The 18,794-nt window shown below is 39.3% G+C and overlaps 1 protein-coding gene across 1 annotated transcript in view; it reads right to left on the bottom strand.

The window, feature by feature from the left end:
* The window catches only part of fras1 (Fraser extracellular matrix complex subunit 1), a 275,437-nt gene that overhangs the window by 164,301 nt on the left and 92,342 nt on the right, over nucleotides 1-18,794 (bottom strand). The gene's annotated exons all lie outside the window — the stretch shown is intronic.

Genomic DNA, 18,794 nt, shown 5'->3' with positions numbered 1-18,794 from the left:
TCCCTGTATCCTAACCTTAGTGTTATAGAACCTCCCTGTATTCTAATCTTAGTGTTATAGAACCTCCCTGTATCCTAACCTTAGTGTTATAGAACCTCCCTGTATTCTAACCTTAGTGTTATAGAACCTCCCTGTATCCTAACCTTAGTGTTATAGAACCTCCCTGTATCCTAACCTTAACCTTAGTGTTATAGAACCTCCCTGTATCCTAACCTTAGTGTTATAGAACCTCCCTGTATCCTAACCTTAACCTTAGTGTTATAGAACCTCCCTGTATCCTAACCTTAGTGTTATAGAACCTCCCTGTATCCTAACCTTAACCTTAGTGTTATAGAACCTCCCTGTATCCTAACCTTAGTGTTATAGAACCTCCCTGTATCCTAACCTTAGTGTTATAGAACCTCCCTGTATCCTAACCTTAACCTTAGTGTTATAGAACCTCCCTGTATCCTAACCTTAGTGTTATCGAACCTCCCTGTATTCTAACCTTAGTGTTATAGAACCTCCCTGTATCCTAACCTTAACCTTAGTGTTATAGAACCTCCCTGTATCCTAACCTTAGTGTTATAGAACCTCCCTGTATCCTAACCTTAGTGTTATAGAACCTCCCTGTATCCTAACCTTAACCTTAGTGTTATAGAACCTCCCTGTATCCTAACCTTAGTGTTATAGAACCTCCCTGTATCCTAACCTTAGTGTTATAGAACCTCCCTGTATCCTAACCTTAGTGTTATAGAACCTCCCTGTATCCTAACCTTAACCTTAGTGTTATAGAACCTCCCTGTATCCTAACCTTAACCTTAGTGTTATAGAACCTCCCTGTATCCTAACCTTAGTGTTATAGAACCTCCCTGTATCCTAACCTTAACCTTAGTGTTATAGAACCTCCCTGTATTCTAACCTTAGTGTTATAGAACCTCCCTGTATCCTAACCTTAGTGTTATAGAACCTCCCTGTATCCTAACCTTAGTGTTATAGAACCTCCCTGTATCCTAACCTTAGTGTTATAGAACCTCCCTGTATTCTAACCTTAACCTTAGTGTTATAGAACCTCCCTGTATCCTAACCTTAGTGTTATAGAACCTCCCTGTATTCTAACCTTAGTGTTATAGAACCTCCCTGTATCCTAACCTTAGTGTTATAGAACCTCCCTGTATCCTAACCTTAGTGTTATAGAACCTCCCTGTATCCTAACCTTAGTGTTATAGAACCTCCCTGTATCCTAACCTTAGTGTTATAGAACCTCCCTGTATCCTAACCTTAGTGTTATAGAACCTCCCTGTATTCTAACCTTAGTGTTATAGAACCTCCCTGTATCCTAACCTTAACCTTAGTGTTATAGAACCTCCCTGTATCCTAACCTTAACCTTAGTGTTATAGAACCTCCCTGTATCCTAACCTTAGTGTTATAGAACCTCCCTGTATTCTAACCTTACCCATTAGTGTTATAGAACCTCCCTGTATCCTAACCTTAGTGTTATAGAACCTCCCTGTATCCTAACCTTAGTGTTATAGAACCTCCCTGTATCCTAACCTTAGTGTTATAGAACCTCCCTGTATCCTAACCTTAGTGTTATAGAACCTCCCTGTATCCTAACCTTAGTGTTATAGAACCTCCCTGTATTCTAACCTTAGTGTTATAGAACCTCCCTGTATTGTAACCTTAGTGTTATAGAACCTCCCTGTATTCTAACCTTAGTGTTATAGAACCTCCCTGTATCCTAATCTTAGTGTTATAGAACCTCCCTGTATTCTAACCTTAGTGTTATAGAACCTCCCTGTATTCTAACCTTAGTGTTATAGAACCTCCCTGTATCCTAATCTTAGTGTTATAGAACCTCCCTGTATCCTAACCTTAGTGTTATAGAACCTCCCTGTATTCTAACCTTAGTGTTATAGAACCTCCCTGTATCCTAACCTTAGTGTTATAGAACCTCCCTGTATCCTAACCTTAACCTTAGTGTTATAGAACCTCCCTGTATCCTAACCTTAGTGTTATAGAACCTCCCTGTATCCTAACCTTAGTGTTATAGAACCTCCCTGTATCCTAACCTTAGTGTTATAGAACCTCCCTGTATCCTAACCTTAGTGTTATAGAACCTCCCTGTATCCTAACCTTAGTGTTATAGAACCTCCCTGTATCCCAACCTTAGTGTTATAGAACCACCCTGTATTCTAACCTTAGTGTTATAGAACCTCCCTGTATCCTAACCTTAGTGTTATAGAACCTCCCTGTATCCTAACCTTAGTGTTATAGAACCTCCCTGTTTCCCAACCTTAGTGTTATAGAACCTCCCTGTATTCTAACCTTAGTGTTATAGAACCTCCCTGTATCCTAACCTTAGTGTTATAGAACCTCCCTGTATCCTAACCTTAGTGTTATAGAACCTCCCTGTATCCTAACCTTAGTGTTATAGAACCTCCCTGTATCCTAACCTTAGTGTTATAGAACCTCCCTGTATTCTAACCTTAGTGTTATAGAACCTCCCTGTATCCTAACCTTAGTGTTATAGAACCTCCCTGTATTCTAACCTTAGTGTTATAGAACCTCCCTGTATCCTAACCTTAGTGTTATAGAACCTCCCTGTATCCTAACATTAGTGTTATAGAACCTCCCTGTATCCTAACCTTAACCTTAGTGTTATAGAACCTCCCTGTATTCTAACCTTAGTGTTATAGAACCTCCCTGTATCCTAACCTTAACCTTAGTGTTATAGAACCTCCCTGTATTCTAACCTTAGTGTTATAGAACCTCCCTGTATCCTAACCTTAGTGTTATAGAACCTCCCTGTATTCTAACCTTAGTGTTATAGAACCTCCCTGTATCCTAACCTTAGTGTTATAGAACCTCCCTGTATCCTAACCTTAGTGTTATAGAACCTCCCTGTATCCTAACCTTAGTGTTATAGAACCTCCCTGTATCCTAACCTTAACCTTAGTGTTATAGAACCTCCCTGTATCCTAACCTTAACCTTAGTGTTATAGAACCTCCCTGTATCCTAACCTTAGTGTTATAGAACCTCCCTGTATCCTAACCTTAACCTTAGTGTTATAGAACCTCCCTGTATCCTAACCTTAGTGTTATAGAACCTCCCTGTATTCTAACCTTAGTGTTATAGAACCTCCCTGTATCCTAACCTTAGTGTTATAGAACCTCCCTGTATCCTAACCTTAACCTTAGTGTTATAGAACCTCCCTGTATTATAACCTTAGTGTTATAGAACCTCCCTGTATCCTAACCTTAGTGTTATAGAACCTCCCTGTATCCTAACCTTAGTGTTGTAGAACCTCCTTGTATCCTAACCTTACCTATTTGTGTTTTAGAACCTCCCTGTATTCTATCCTTAGTGTTATAGAACCTCCCTGTATCCTAACCTTAGTGTTATAGAACCTCCCTGTATCCTAACCTTAACCTTAGTGTTATAGAACCTCCCTGTATTCTAACCTTAGTGTTATAGAACCTCCCTGTATTCTAACCTTAACCTTAGTGTTATAGAACCTCCCTGTATCCTAACCTTAGTGTTATAGAACCTCCCTGTATCCTAACCTTAGTGTTATAGAACCTCCCTGTATCCTAACCTTAGTGTTATAGAACCTCCCTGTATCCTAACCTTAGTGTTATAGAACCTCCCTGTATCCTAACCTTAGTGTTATAGAACCTCCCTGTATCCTAACCTTAGTGTTATAGAACCTCCCTGTATCCTAACCTTAGTGTTATAGAACCTCCCTGTATCCTAACCTTAACCTTAGTGTTATAGAACCTCCCTGTATCCTAACCTTAGTGTTATAGAACCTCCCTGTATCCTAACATTAGTGTTATAGAATCTCCCTGTATCCCAACCTTTGTGTTATAGAACCTCCCTGTATCCTAACCTTAACCTTAGTGTTATAGAACCTCCCTGTATCCTAACCTTAGTGTTATAGAACCTCCCTGTATTCTAACCTTAGTGTTATAGAACCTCCCTGTATCCTAACCTTAGTGTTATAGAACCTCCCTGTATTCTAACCTTAGTGTTATAGAACCTCCCTGTATCCTAACCTTAGTGTTATAGAACCTCCCTGTATCCTAACCTTAGTGTTATAGAACCTCCCTGTATTCTAACCTTAGTGTTATAGAACCTCCCTGTATCCTAACCTTAGTGTTATAGAACCTCCCTGTATTCTAACCTTAGTGTTATAGAACCTCCCTGTATCCTAACCTTAGTGTTATAGAACCTCCCTGTATCCTAACCTTAGTGTTATAGAACCTCCCTGTATCCTAACCTTAGTGTTATAGAACCTCCCTGTATCCTAACCTTAACCTTAGTGTTATAGAACCTCCCTGTATCCTAACCTTAGTGTTATAGAACCTCCCTGTATCCTAACCTTAACCTTAGTGTTATAGAACCTCCCTGTATCCTAACCTTAGTGTTATAGAACCTCCCTGTATTCTAACCTTAGTGTTATAGAACCTCCCTGTATCCTAACCTTAGTGTTATAGAACCTCCCTGTATCCTAACCTTAACCTTAGTGTTATAGAACCTCCCTGTATTATAACCTTAGTGTTATAGAACCTCCCTGTATCCTAACCTTAGTGTTATAGAAACTCCCTGTATCCTAACATTAGTGTTATAGAACCTCCTTGTATCCTAACCTTACATATTCGTGTTATAGAACCTCCCTGTATTCTAACCTTAGTGTTATAGAACCTCCCTGTATCCTAACATTAGTGTTATAGAATCTCCCTGTATCCCAACCTTTGTGTTATAGAACCTCCCTGTATCCTAACCTTAACCTTAGTGTTATAGAACCTCCCTGTATCCTAACCTTAGTGTTATAGAACCTCCCTGTATTCTAACCTTAGTGTTATAGAACCTCCCTGTATCCTAACCTTAGTGTTATAGAACCTCCCTGTATTCTAACCTTAGTGTTATAGAACCTCCCTGTATCCTAACCTTAGTGTTATAGAACCTCCCTGTATCCTAACCTTAGTGTTATAGAACCTCCCTGTATTCTAACCTTAGTGTTATAGAACCTCCCTGTATCCTAACCTTAACCTTAGTGTTATAGAACCTCCCTGTATCCTAACCTTAGTGTTATAGAACCTCCCTGTATTCTAACCTTAGTGTTATAAAAGCTCCCTGTATCCTAACCTTAGTGTTATAGAACCTCCCTGTATTCTAATCTTAGTGTTATAGAACCTCCCTGTATCCTAACCTTAGTGTTATAGAACCTCGCTGTATCCTAACCTTAGTGTTATAGAACCTCCCTGTATCCTAACCTTAGTGTTATAGAACCTCCCTGTATCCTAACCTTAGTGTTATAGAACCTCCCTGTATTCTAACCTTAGTGTTATAGAACCTCCCTGTATCCTAACCTTAGTGTTATAGAACCTCACTGTATTGTAACCTTAGTGTTATAGAACAACCCTGTATCCTAACCTTAACCTTAGTGTTATAGAACCTCCCTGTATTCTAACCTTACTGTTATAGAACCTCCCTGTATCCTAACCTTAACCTTAGTGTTATAGAACCTCCCTGTATCCAAACCTTAGTGTTATAGAACCTCCCTGTATCCTAACCTTAACCTTAGTGTTATAGAACCTCCCTGTATTCTAACCTTACTGTTATAGAACCTCCCTGTATCCTAACCTTAACATTAGTGTTATAGAACCTCCCTGTATCCTAACCTTAGTGTTATAGAACCTCCCTGTATCCTAACCTTAGTGTTATAGAACCTCCCTGTATCCTTACCTTAGTGTTATAGAACCTCCCTGTATTCTAACCTTAGTGTTATAGAACCTCCCTGTATCCTAACCTTAACCTTAGTGTTATAGAACCTCCCTGTATTCTAACCTTAGTGTTATAGAACCTCCCTGTATTCTAACCTTAGTGTTATAGAACCTCCCTGTATCCTAACCTTAGTGTTATAGAACCTCCCTGTATCCTAACCTTAGTGTTATAGAACCTCCCTGTATCCTAACCTTAGTGTTATAGAACCTCCCTGTATCCAAACTTAGTGTTATAGAACCTCCCTGTATCCTAACCTTAGTGTTATAGAACCTCCCTGTATCCTAACCTTAGTGTTATAGAACCTCCCTGTATCCTAACCTTAGTGTTATAGAACCTCCCTGTATCCTAACCTTAGTGTTATAGAACCTCCCTGTATTCTAACCTTAGTGTTATAGAACCTCCCTGTATCCTAACCTTAACCTTAGTGTTATAGAACCTCCCTGTATTCTAACCTTAGTGTTATAGAACCTCCCTGTATCCTAACCTTAGCCTTAGTGTTATAGAACCTCCCTGTATCCTAACCTTAACCTTAGTGTTATAGAACCTCCCTGTATCCTAACCTTAGTGTTATAGAACCTCCCTGTATCCTAACCTTAACCTTAGTGTTATAGAACCTCCCTGTATTCTAACCTTACTGTTATAGAACCTCCCTGTATCCTAACCTTAACATTAGTGTTATAGAACCTCCCTGTATCCTAACCTTAGTGTTATAGAACCTCCCTGTATCCTAACCTTAGTGTTATAGAACCTCCCTGTATCCTAACCTTAGTGTTATAGAACCTCCCTGTATTCTAACCTTAGTGTTATAGAACCTCCCTGTATCCTAACCTTAACCTTAGTGTTATAGAACCTCCCTGTATTCTAACCTTAGTGTTATAGAACCTCCCTGTATTCTAACCTTAGTGTTATAGAACCTCCCTGTATCCTAAACTTAGTGTTATAGAACCTCCCTGTATCCTAACCTTAGTGTTATAGAACCTCCCTGTATCCTAACCTTAGTGTTATAGAACCTCCCTGTATCCTAACCTTAGTGTTATAGAACCTCCCTGTATCCTAAACTTAGTGTTATAGAACCTCCCTGTATCCTAACCTTAGTGTTATAGAACCTCCCTGTATCCTAACCTTAGTGTTATAGAACCTCCCTGTATTCTAACCTTAGTGTTATAGAACCTCCCTGTATCCTAACCTTAACCTTAGTGTTATAGAACCTCCCTGTATTCTAACCTTAGTGTTATAGAACCTCCCTGTATCCTAACATTAGTGTTATAGAATCTCCCTGTATCCCAACCTTTGTGTTATAGAACCTCCCTGTATCCTAACCTTAACCTTAGTGTTATAGAACCTCCCTGTATCCTAACCTTAGTGTTATAGAACCTCCCTGTATCCTAACCTTAGTGTTATAGAACCTCCCTGTATTCTAACCTTAGTGTTATAGAACCTCCCTGTATCCTAACCTTAACCTTAGTGTTATAGAACCTCCCTGTATCCTAACCTTAGTGTTATAGAACCTCCCTGTATCCTAACCTTAGTGTTATAGAACCTCCCTGTATCCTAACCTTAGTGTTATAGAACCTCCCTGTATCCTAACCTTAGTGTTATAGAACCTCCCTGTATCCTAACCTTAGTGTTATAGAACCTCCCTGTATTCTAACCTTAGTGTTATAGAACCTCCCTGTATCCTAACCTTAGTGTTATAGAACCTCCCTGTATCCTAACCTTAGTGTTATAGAACCTCACTGTATTGTAACCTTAGTGTTATAGAACAACCCTGTATCCTAACCTTAACCTTCGTGTTATAGAACCTCCCTGTATTCTAACCTTACTGTTATAGAACCTCCCTGTATCCTAACCTTAACCTTAGTGTTATAGAACCTCCCTGTATCCTAACCTTAGTGTTATAGAACCTCCCTGTATCCTAACCTTAACCTTAGTGTTATAGAACCTCCCTGTATCCTAACCTTAGTGTTATAGAACCTCCCTGTATCCTAACCTTAGTGTTATAGAACCTCCCTGTATCCTAACCTTAGTGTTATAGAACCTCCCTGTATCCTAACCTTAGTGTTATAGAACCTCCCTGTATCCTAACCTTAACCTTAGTGTTATAGAACCTCCCTGTATCCTAACCTTAGTGTTATAGAACCTCCCTGTATCCTAACCTTAACCTTAGTGTTATAGAACCTCCCTGTATCCTAACCTTAGTGTTATAGAACCTCCCTGTATTCTAACCTTAGTGTTATAGAACCTCCCTGTATCCTAACCTTAGTGTTATAGAACCTCCCTGTATCCTAACCTTAACCTTAGTGTTATAGAACCTCCCTGTATTATAACCTTAGTGTTATAGAACCTCCCTGTATCCTAACCTTAGTGTTATAGAAACTCCCTGTATCCTAACATTAGTGTTATAGAACCTCCTTGTATCCTAACCTTACATATTCGTGTTATAGAACCTCCCTGTATTCTAACCTTAGTGTTATAGAACCTCCCTGTATCCTAACATTAGTGTTATAGAATCTCCCTGTATCCCAACCTTTGTGTTATAGAACCTCCCTGTATCCTAACCTTAACCTTAGTGTTATAGAACCTCCCTGTATCCTAACCTTAGTGTTATAGAACCTCCCTGTATTCTAACCTTAGTGTTATAGAACCTCCCTGTATCCTAACCTTAGTGTTATAGAACCTCCCTGTATTCTAACCTTAGTGTTATAGAACCTCCCTGTATCCTAACCTTAGTGTTATAGAACCTCCCTGTATCCTAACCTTAGTGTTATAGAACCTCCCTGTATTCTAACCTTAGTGTTATAGAACCTCCCTGTATCCTAACCTTAACCTTAGTGTTATAGAACCTCCCTGTATCCTAACCTTAGTGTTATAGAACCTCCCTGTATTCTAATCTTAGTGTTATAGAACCTCCCTGTATCCTAACCTTAGTGTCATAAAAGCTCCCTGTATCCTAACCTTAGTGTTATAGAACCTCCCTGTATTCTAATCTTAGTGTTATAGAACCTCCCTGTATCCTAACCTTAGTGTTATAGAACCTCGCTGTATCCTAACCTTAGTGTTATAGAACCTCCCTGTATCCTAACCTTAGTGTTATAGAACCTCCCTGTATCCTAACCTTAGTGTTATAGAACCTCCCTGTATTCTAACCTTAGTGTTATAGAACCTCCCTGTATCCTAACCTTAGTGTTATAGAACCTCCCTGTATCCTAACCTTAGTGTTATAGAACCTCACTGTATTGTAACCTTAGTGTTATAGAACAACCCTGTATCCTAACCTTAACCTTAGTGTTATAGAACCTCCCTGTATTCTAACCTTACTGTTATAGAACCTCCCTGTATCCTAACCTTAACCTTAGTGTTATAGAACCTCCCTGTATCCAAACCTTAGTGTTATAGAACCTCCCTGTATCCTAACCTTAACCTTAGTGTTATAGAACCTCCCTGTATTCTAACCTTACTGTTATAGAACCTCCCTGTATCCTAACCTTAACATTAGTGTTATAGAACCTCCCTGTATCCTAACCTTAGTGTTATAGAACCTCCCTGTATCCTAACCTTAGTGTTATAGAACCTCCCTGTATCCTTACCTTAGTGTTATAGAACCTCCCTGTATTCTAACCTTAGTGTTATAGAACCTCCCTGTATCCTAACCTTAACCTTAGTGTTATAGAACCTCCCTGTATTCTAACCTTAGTGTTATAGAACCTCCCTGTATTCTAACCTTAGTGTTATAGAACCTCCCTGTATCCTAACCTTAGTGTTATAGAACCTCCCTGTATCCTAACCTTAGTGTTATAGAACCTCCCTGTATCCTAACCTTAGTGTTATAGAACCTCCCTGTATCCAAACTTAGTGTTATAGAACCTCCCTGTATCCTAACCTTAGTGTTATAGAACCTCCCTGTATCCTAACCTTAGTGTTATAGAACCTCCCTGTATCCTAACCTTAGTGTTATAGAACCTCCCTGTATCCTAACCTTAGTGTTATAGAACCTCCCTGTATTCTAACCTTAGTGTTATAGAACCTCCCTGTATCCTAACCTTAACCTTAGTGTTATAGAACCTCCCTGTATTCTAACCTTAGTGTTATAGAACCTCCCTGTATCCTAACCTTAGCCTTAGTGTTATAGAACCTCCCTGTATCCTAACCTTAACCTTAGTGTTATAGAACCTCCCTGTATCCTAACCTTAGTGTTATAGAACCTCCCTGTATCCTAACCTTAACCTTAGTGTTATAGAACCTCCCTGTATTCTAACCTTACTGTTATAGAACCTCCCTGTATCCTAACCTTAACATTAGTGTTATAGAACCTCCCTGTATCCTAACCTTAGTGTTATAGAACCTCCCTGTATCCTAACCTTAGTGTTATAGAACCTCCCTGTATCCTAACCTTAGTGTTATAGAACCTCCCTGTATTCTAACCTTAGTGTTATAGAACCTCCCTGTATCCTAACCTTAACCTTAGTGTTATAGAACCTCCCTGTATTCTAACCTTAGTGTTATAGAACCTCCCTGTATTCTAACCTTAGTGTTATAGAACCTCCCTGTATCCTAAACTTAGTGTTATAGAACCTCCCTGTATCCTAACCTTAGTGTTATAGAACCTCCCTGTATCCTAACCTTAGTGTTATAGAACCTCCCTGTATCCTAACCTTAGTGTTATAGAACCTCCCTGTATCCTAAACTTAGTGTTATAGAACCTCCCTGTATCCTAACCTTAGTGTTATAGAACCTCCCTGTATCCTAACCTTAGTGTTATAGAACCTCCCTGTATTCTAACCTTAGTGTTATAGAACCTCCCTGTATCCTAACCTTAACCTTAGTGTTATAGAACCTCCCTGTATTCTAACCTTAGTGTTATAGAACCTCCCTGTATCCTAACATTAGTGTTATAGAATCTCCCTGTATCCCAACCTTTGTGTTATAGAACCTCCCTGTATCCTAACCTTAACCTTAGTGTTATAGAACCTCCCTGTATCCTAACCTTAGTGTTATAGAACCTCCCTGTATCCTAACCTTAGTGTTATAGAACCTCCCTGTATTCTAACCTTAGTGTTATAGAACCTCCCTGTATCCTAACCTTAACCTTAGTGTTATAGAACCTCCCTGTATCCTAACCTTAGTGTTATAGAACCTCCCTGTATCCTAACCTTAGTGTTATAGAACCTCCCTGTATCCTAACCTTAGTGTTATAGAACCTCCCTGTATCCTAACCTTAGTGTTATAGAACCTCCCTGTATCCTAACCTTAGTGTTATAGAACCTCCCTGTATTCTAACCTTAGTGTTATAGAACCTCCCTGTATCCTAACCTTAGTGTTATATAACCTCCCTGTATCCTAACCTTAGTGTTATAGAACCTCACTGTATTGTAACCTTAGTGTTATAGAACAACCCTGTATCCTAACCTTAACCTTCGTGTTATAGAACCTCCCTGTATTCTAACCTTACTGTTATAGAACCTCCCTGTATCCTAACCTTAACCTTAGTGTTATAGAACCTCCCTGTATCCTAACCTTAGTGTTATAGAACCTCCCTGTATCCTAACCTTAACCTTAGTGTTATAGAACCTCCCTGTATTCTAACCTTACTGTTATAGAACCTCCCTGTATCCTAACCTTAACATTAGTGTTATAGAACCTCCCTGTATCCTAACCTTAGTGTTATAGAACCTCCCTGTATCCTAACCTTAGTGTTATAGAACCTCCCTGTATGCTAACCTTAGTGTTATAGAACCTCCCTGTATTCTAACCTTAGTGTTATAGAACCTCCCTGTATCCTAACCTTAACCTTAGTGTTATAGAACCTCCCTGTATTCTAACCTTAGTGTTATAGAACCTCCCTGTATTCTAACCTTAGTGTTATAGAACCTCCCTGTATCCTAAACTTAGTGTTATAGAACCTCCCTGTATCCTAACCTTAGTGTTATAGAACCTCCCTGTATCCTAACCTTAGTGTTATAGAACCTCCCTGTATCCTAACCTTAGTGTTATAGAACCTCCCTGTATCCAAACTTAGTGTTATAGAACCTCCCTGTATCCTAACCTTAGTGTTATAGAACCTCCCTGTATCCTAACCTTAGTGTTATAGAACCTCCCTGTATTCTAACCTTAGTGTTATAGAACCTCCCTGTATCCTAACCTTAACCTTAGTGTTATAGAACCTCCCTGTATTCTAACCTTAGTGTTATAGAACCTCCCTGTATCCTAACCTTAACCTTAGTGTTATAGAACCTCCCTGTATCCTAACCTTAGCCTTAGTGTTATAGAACCTCCCTGTATCCTAACCTTAACCTTAGTGTTATAGAACCTCCCTGTATCCTAACCTTAGTGTTATAGAACCTCCCTGTATCCTAACCTTAACCTTAGTGTTATAGAACCTCCCTGTATTCTAACCTTACTGTTATAGAACCTCCCTGTATCCTAACCTTAACATTAGTGTTATAGAACCTCCCTGTATCCTAACCTTAGTGTTATAGAACCTCCCTGTATCCTAACCTTAGTGTTATAGAACCTCCCTGTATCCTAACCTTAGTGTTATAGAACCTCCCTGTATTCTAACCTTAGTGTTATAGAACCTCCCTGTATCCTAACCTTAACCTTAGTGTTATAGAACCTCCCTGTATTCTAACCTTAGTGTTATAGAACCTCCCTGTATTCTAACCTTAGTGTTATAGAACCTCCCTGTATCCTAAACTTAGTGTTATAGAACCTCCCTGTATCCTAACCTTAGTGTTATAGAACCTCCCTGTATCCTAACCTTAGTGTTATAGAACCTCCCTGTATCCTAACCTTAGTGTTATAGAACCTCCCTGTATCCTAAACTTAGTGTTATAGAACCTCCCTGTATCCTAACCTTAGTGTTATAGAACCTCCCTGTATCCTAACCTTAGTGTTATAGAACCTCCCTGTATTCTAACCTTAGTGTTATAGAACCTCCCTGTATCCTAACCTTAACCTTAGTGTTATAGAACCTCCCTGTATTCTAACCTTAGTGTTATAGAACCTCCCTGTATCCTAACATTAGTGTTATAGAATCTCCCTGTATCCCAACCTTTGTGTTATAGAACCTCCCTGTATCCTAACCTTAACCTTAGTGTTATAGAACCTCCCTGTATCCTAACCTTAGTGTTATAGAACCTCCCTGTATCCTAACCTTAGTGTTATAGAACCTCCCTGTATTCTAACCTTAGTGTTATAGAACCTCCCTGTATCCTAACCTTAACCTTAGTGTTATAGAACCTCCCTGTATCCTAACCTTAGTGTTATAGAACCTCCCTGTATCCTAACCTTAGTGTTATAGAACCTCCCTGTATCCTAACCTTAGTGTTATAGAACCTCCCTGTATCCTAACCTTAGTGTTATAGAACCTCCCTGTATCCTAACCTTAGTGTTATAGAACCTCCCTGTATTCTAACCTTAGTGTTATAGAACCTCCCTGTATCCTAACCTTAGTGTTATAGAACCTCCCTGTATCCTAACCTTAACCTTAGTGTTATAGAACCTCCCTGTATTCTAACCTTAGTGTTATAGAACCTCCCTGTATCCTAACCTTAGTGTTATATAACCTCCCTGTATCCTAACCTTAACCTTAGTGTTATAGAACCTCCCTGTATCCTAACCTTAACCTTAGTGTTATAGAACCTCCCTGTATCCTAACCTTGGTGTTATATAACCTCCCTGTATCCTAACCTTAACCTTAGTGTTATAGAACCTCCCTGTATCCTAACCTTACCCATTAGTGTTATAGAACCTCCCTGTATCCTAACCTTAGTGTTATAGAACCTCCCTGTATCCTAACCTTAGTGTTATAGAACCTCCCTGTATCCTAACCTTAGTGTTATAGAACCTCCCTGTATTCTAACCTTAACCTTAGTGTTATAGAACCTCCCTGTATTCTAACCTTAGTGTTATAGAACCTCCCTGTATCCTAACCTTAGTGTTATAGAACCTCCCTGTATCCTAACCTTAGTGTTATAGAACCTCCCTGTATTCTAACCTTAGTGTTATAGAACCTCCCTGTATCCTAACCTTAACCTTAGTGTTATAGAACCTCCCTGTATTCTAACCTTAGTGTTATAGAACCTCCCTGTATCCTAACCTTAACCTTAGTGTTATAGAACCTCCCTGTATCCTAACCTTAGCCTTAGTGTTATAGAACCTCCCTGTATCCTAACCTTAACCTTAGTGTTATAGAACCTCCCTGTATCCTAACCTTAGTGTTATAGAACCTCCCTGTATCCTAACCTTAACCTTAGTGTTATAGAACCTCCCTGTATTCTAACCTTACTGTTATAGAACCTCCCTGTATCCTAACCTTAACATTAGTGTTATAGAACCTCCCTGTATCCTAACCTTAGTGTTATAGAACCTCCCTGTATCCTAACCTTAGTGTTATAGAACCTCCCTGTATCCTAACCTTAGTGTTATAGAACCTCCCTGTATTCTAACCTTAGTGTTATAGAACCTCCCTGTATCCTAACCTTAACCTTAGTGTTATAGAACCTCCCTGTATTCTAACCTTAGTGTTATAGAACCTCCCTGTATTCTAACCTTAGTGTTATAGAACCTCCCTGTATCCTAAACTTAGTGTTATAGAACCTCCCTGTATCCTAACCTTAGTGTTATAGAACCTCCCTGTATCCTAACCTTAGTGTTATAGAACCTCCCTGTATCCTAACCTTAGTGTTATAGAACCTCCCTGTATCCTAAACTTAGTGTTATAGAACCTCCCTGTATCCTAACCTTAGTGTTATAGAACCTCCCTGTATCCTAACCTTAGTGTTGTAGAACCTCCCTGTATTCTAACCTTAGTGTTATAGAACCTCCCTGTATCCTAACCTTAACCTTAGTGTTATAGAACCTCCCTGTATTCTAACCTTAGTGCTATAGAACCTCCCTGTATCCTAACATTAGTGTTATAGAATCTCCCTGTATCCCAACCTTTGTGTTATAGAACCTCCCTGTATCCTAACCTTAACCTTAGTGTTATAGAACCTCCCTGTATCCTAACCTTAGTGTTATAGAACCTCCCTGTATCCTAACCTTAGTGTTATAGAACCTCCCTGTATTCTAACCTTAGTGTTATAGAACCTCCCTGTATCCTAACCTTAACCTTAGTGTTATAGAACCTCCCTGTATCCTAACCTTAGTGTTATAGAACCTCCCTGTATCCTAACCTTAGTGTTATAGAACCTCCCTGTATCCTAACCTTAGTGTTATAGAACCTCCCTGTATCCTAACCTTAGTGTTATAGAACCTCCCTGTATCCTAACCTTAGTGTTATAGAACCTCCCTGTATTCTAACCTTAGTGTTATAGAACCTCCCTGTATCCTAACCTTAGTGTTATAGAACCTCCCTGTATCCTAACCTTAGTGTTATAGAACCTCACTGTATTGTAACCTTAGTGTTATAGAACAACCCTGTATCCTAACCTTAACCTTAGTGTTATAGAACCTCCCTGTATTCTAACCTTACTGTTATAGAACCTCCCTGTATCCTAACCTTAACCTTAGTGTTATAGAACCTCCCTGTATCCTAACCTTAGTGTTATAGAACCTCCCTGTATCCTAACCTTAACCTTAGTGTTATAGAACCTCCCTGTATTCTAACCTTACTGTTATAGAACCTCCCTGTATCCTAACCTTAACATTAGTGTTATAGAACCTCCCTGTATCCTAACCTTAGTGTTATAGAACCTCCCTGTATCCTAACCTTAGTGTTATAGAACCTCCCTGTATCCTAACCTTAGTGTTATAGAACCTCCCTGTATTCTAACCTTAGTGTTATAGAACCTCCCTGTATCCTAACCTTAACCTTAGTGTTATAGAACCTCCCTGTATTCTAACCTTAGTGTTATAGAACCTCCCTGTATTCTAACCTTAGTGTTATAGAACCTCCCTGTATCCTAAACTTAGTGTTATAGAACCTCCCTGTATCCTAACCTTAGTGTTATAGAACCTCCCTTTATCCTAACCTTAGTGTTATAGAACCTCCCTGTATCCTAACCTTAGTGTTATAAAACCTCCCTGTATCCAAACTTAGTGTTATAGAACCTCCCTGTATCCTAACCTTAGTGTTATAGAACCTCCCTGTATCCTAACCTTAGTGTTATAGAACCTCCCTGTATTCTAACCTTAGTGTTATAGAACCTCCCTGTATCCTAACCTTAACCTTAGTGTTATAGAACCTCCCTGTATTCTAACCTTAGTGTTATAGAACCTCCCTGTATCCTAACCTTAACCTTAGTGTTATAGAACCTCCCTGTATCCTAACCTTAGCCTTAGTGTTATAGAACCTCCCTGTATCCTAACCTTAACCTTAGTGTTATAGAACCTCCCTGTATCCTAACCTTAGTGTTATAGAACCTCCCTGTATCCTAACCTTAACCTTAGTGTTATAGAACCTCCCTGTATTCTAACCTTACTGTTATAGAACCTCCCTGTATCCTAACCTTAACATTAGTGTTATAGAACCTCCCTGTATCCTAACCTTAGTGTTATAGAACCTCCCTGTATCCTAACCTTAGTGTTATAGAACCTCCCTGTATCCTAACCTTAGTGTTATAGAACCTCCCTGTATCCTAACCTTAGTGTTATAGAACCTCCCTGTATTCTAACCTTAGTGTTATAGAACCTCCCTGTATCCTAACCTTAGTGTTATAGAACCTCCCTGTATCCTAACCTTAGTGTTATAGAACCTCACTGTATTGTAACCTTAGTGTTATAGAACAACCCTGTATCCTAACCTTAACCTTAGTGTTATAGAACCTCCCTGTATTCTAACCTTACTGTTATAGAACCTCCCTGTATCCTAACCTTAACCTTAGTGTTATAGAACCTCCCTGTATCCTAACCTTAGTGTTATAGAACCTCCCTGTATCCTAACCTTAACCTTAGTGTTATAGAACCTCCCTGTATTCTAACCTTACTGTTATAGAACCTCCCTGTATCCTAACCTTAACATTAGTGTTATAGAACCTCCCTGTATCCTAACCTTAGTGTTATAGAACCTCCCTGTATCCTAACCTTAGTGTTATAGAACCTCCCTGTATCCTAACCTTAGTGTTATAGAACCTCCCTGTATTCTAACCTTAGTGTTATAGAACCTCCCTGTATCCTAACCTTAACCTTAGTGTTATAGAACCTCCCTGTATTCTAACCTTAGTGTTATAGAACCTCCCTGTATTCTAACCTTAGTGTTATAGAACCTCCCTGTATCCTAAACTTAGTGTTATAGAACCTCCCTGTATCCTAACCTTAGTGTTATAGAACCTCCCTGTATCCTAACCTTAGTGTTATAGAACCTCCCTGTATCCTAACCTTAGTGTTATAGAACCTCCCTGTATCCAAACTTAGTGTTATAGAACCTCCCTGTATCCTAACCTTAGTGTTATAGAACCTCCCTGTATCCTAACCTTAGTGTTATAGAACCTCCCTGTATTCTAACCTTAGTGTTATAGAACCTCCCTGTATCCTAACCTTAACCTTAGTGTTATAGAACCTCCCTGTATTCTAACCTTAGTGTTATAGAACCTCCCTGTATCCTAACCTTAACCTTAGTGTTATAGAACCTCCCTGTATCCTAACCTTAGCCTTAGTGTTATAGAACCTCCCTGTATCCTAACCTTAACCTTAGTGTTATAGAACCTCCCTGTATCCTAACCTTAGTGTTATAGAACCTCCCTGTATCCTAACCTTAACCTTAGTGTTATAGAACCTCCCTGTATTCTAACCTTACTGTTATAGAACCTCCCTGTATCCTAACCTTAACATTAGTGTTATAGAACCTCCCTGTATCCTAACCTTAGTGTTATAGAACCTCCCTGTATCCTAACCTTAGTGTTATAGAACCTCCCTGTATCCTAACCTTAGTGTTATAGAACCTCCCTGTATTCTAACCTTAGTGTTATAGAACCTCCCTGTATCCTAACCTTAACCTTAGTGTTATAGAACCTCCCTGTATTCTAACCTTAGTGTTATAGAACCTCCCTGTATTCTAACCTTAGTGTTATAGAACCTCCCTGTATCCTAAACTTAGTGTTATAGAACCTCCCTGTATCCTAACCTTAGTGTTATAGAACCTCCCTGTATCCTAACCTTAGTGTTATAGAACCTCCCTGTATCCTAACCTTAGTGTTATAGAACCTCCCTGTATCCTAAACTTAGTGTTATAGAACCTCCCTGTATCCTAACCTTAGTGTTATAGAACCTCCCTGTATCCTAACCTTAGTGTTATAGAACCTCCCTGTATTCTAACCTTAGTGTTATAGAACCTCCCTGTATCCTAACCTTAACCTTAGTGTTATAGAACCTCCCTGTATTCTAACCTTAGTGTTATAGAACCTCCCTGTATCCTAACATTAGTGTTATAGAATCTCCCTGTATCCCAACCTTTGTGTTATAGAACCTCCCTGTATCCTAACCTTAACCTTAGTGTTATAGAACCTCCCTGTATCCTAACCTTAGTGTTATAGAACCTCCCTGTATCCTAACCTTAGTGTTATAGAACCTCCCTGTATTCTAACCTTAGTGTTATAGAACCTCCCTGTATCCTAACCTTAACCTTAGTGTTATAGAACCTCCCTGTATCCTAACCTTAGTGTTATAGAACCTCCCTGTATCCTAACCTTAGTGTTATAGAACCTCCCTGTATCCTAACCTTAGTGTTATAGAACCTCCCTGTATCCTAACCTTAGTGTTATAGAACCTCCCTGTATCCTAACCTTAGTGTTATAGAACCTCCCTGTATTCTAACCTTAGTGTTATAGAACCTCCCTGTATCCTAACCTTAGTGTTATAGAACCTCCCTGTATCCTAACCTTAACCTTAGTGTTATAGAAGCTCCCTGTATTCTAACCTTAGTGTTATAGAACCTCCCTGTATCCTAACCTTAGTGTTATAGAACCTCCCTGTATTCTAACCTTAGTGTTATAGAACCTCCCTGTATCCTAACCTTAGTGTTATAGAACCTCCCTGTATCCTAACCTTAGTGTTATAGAACCTCCCTGTATCCTAACCTTAGTG

This window comes from Salvelinus fontinalis, chromosome 4, assembly GCF_029448725.1.
Source record: "Salvelinus fontinalis isolate EN_2023a chromosome 4, ASM2944872v1, whole genome shotgun sequence".
Lineage (NCBI taxonomy): Eukaryota > Metazoa > Chordata > Actinopteri > Salmoniformes > Salmonidae > Salvelinus > Salvelinus fontinalis.
Note: the sequence above shows the minus strand (reverse complement) of the source record. Positions and strands in the feature narration are given on the sequence as shown.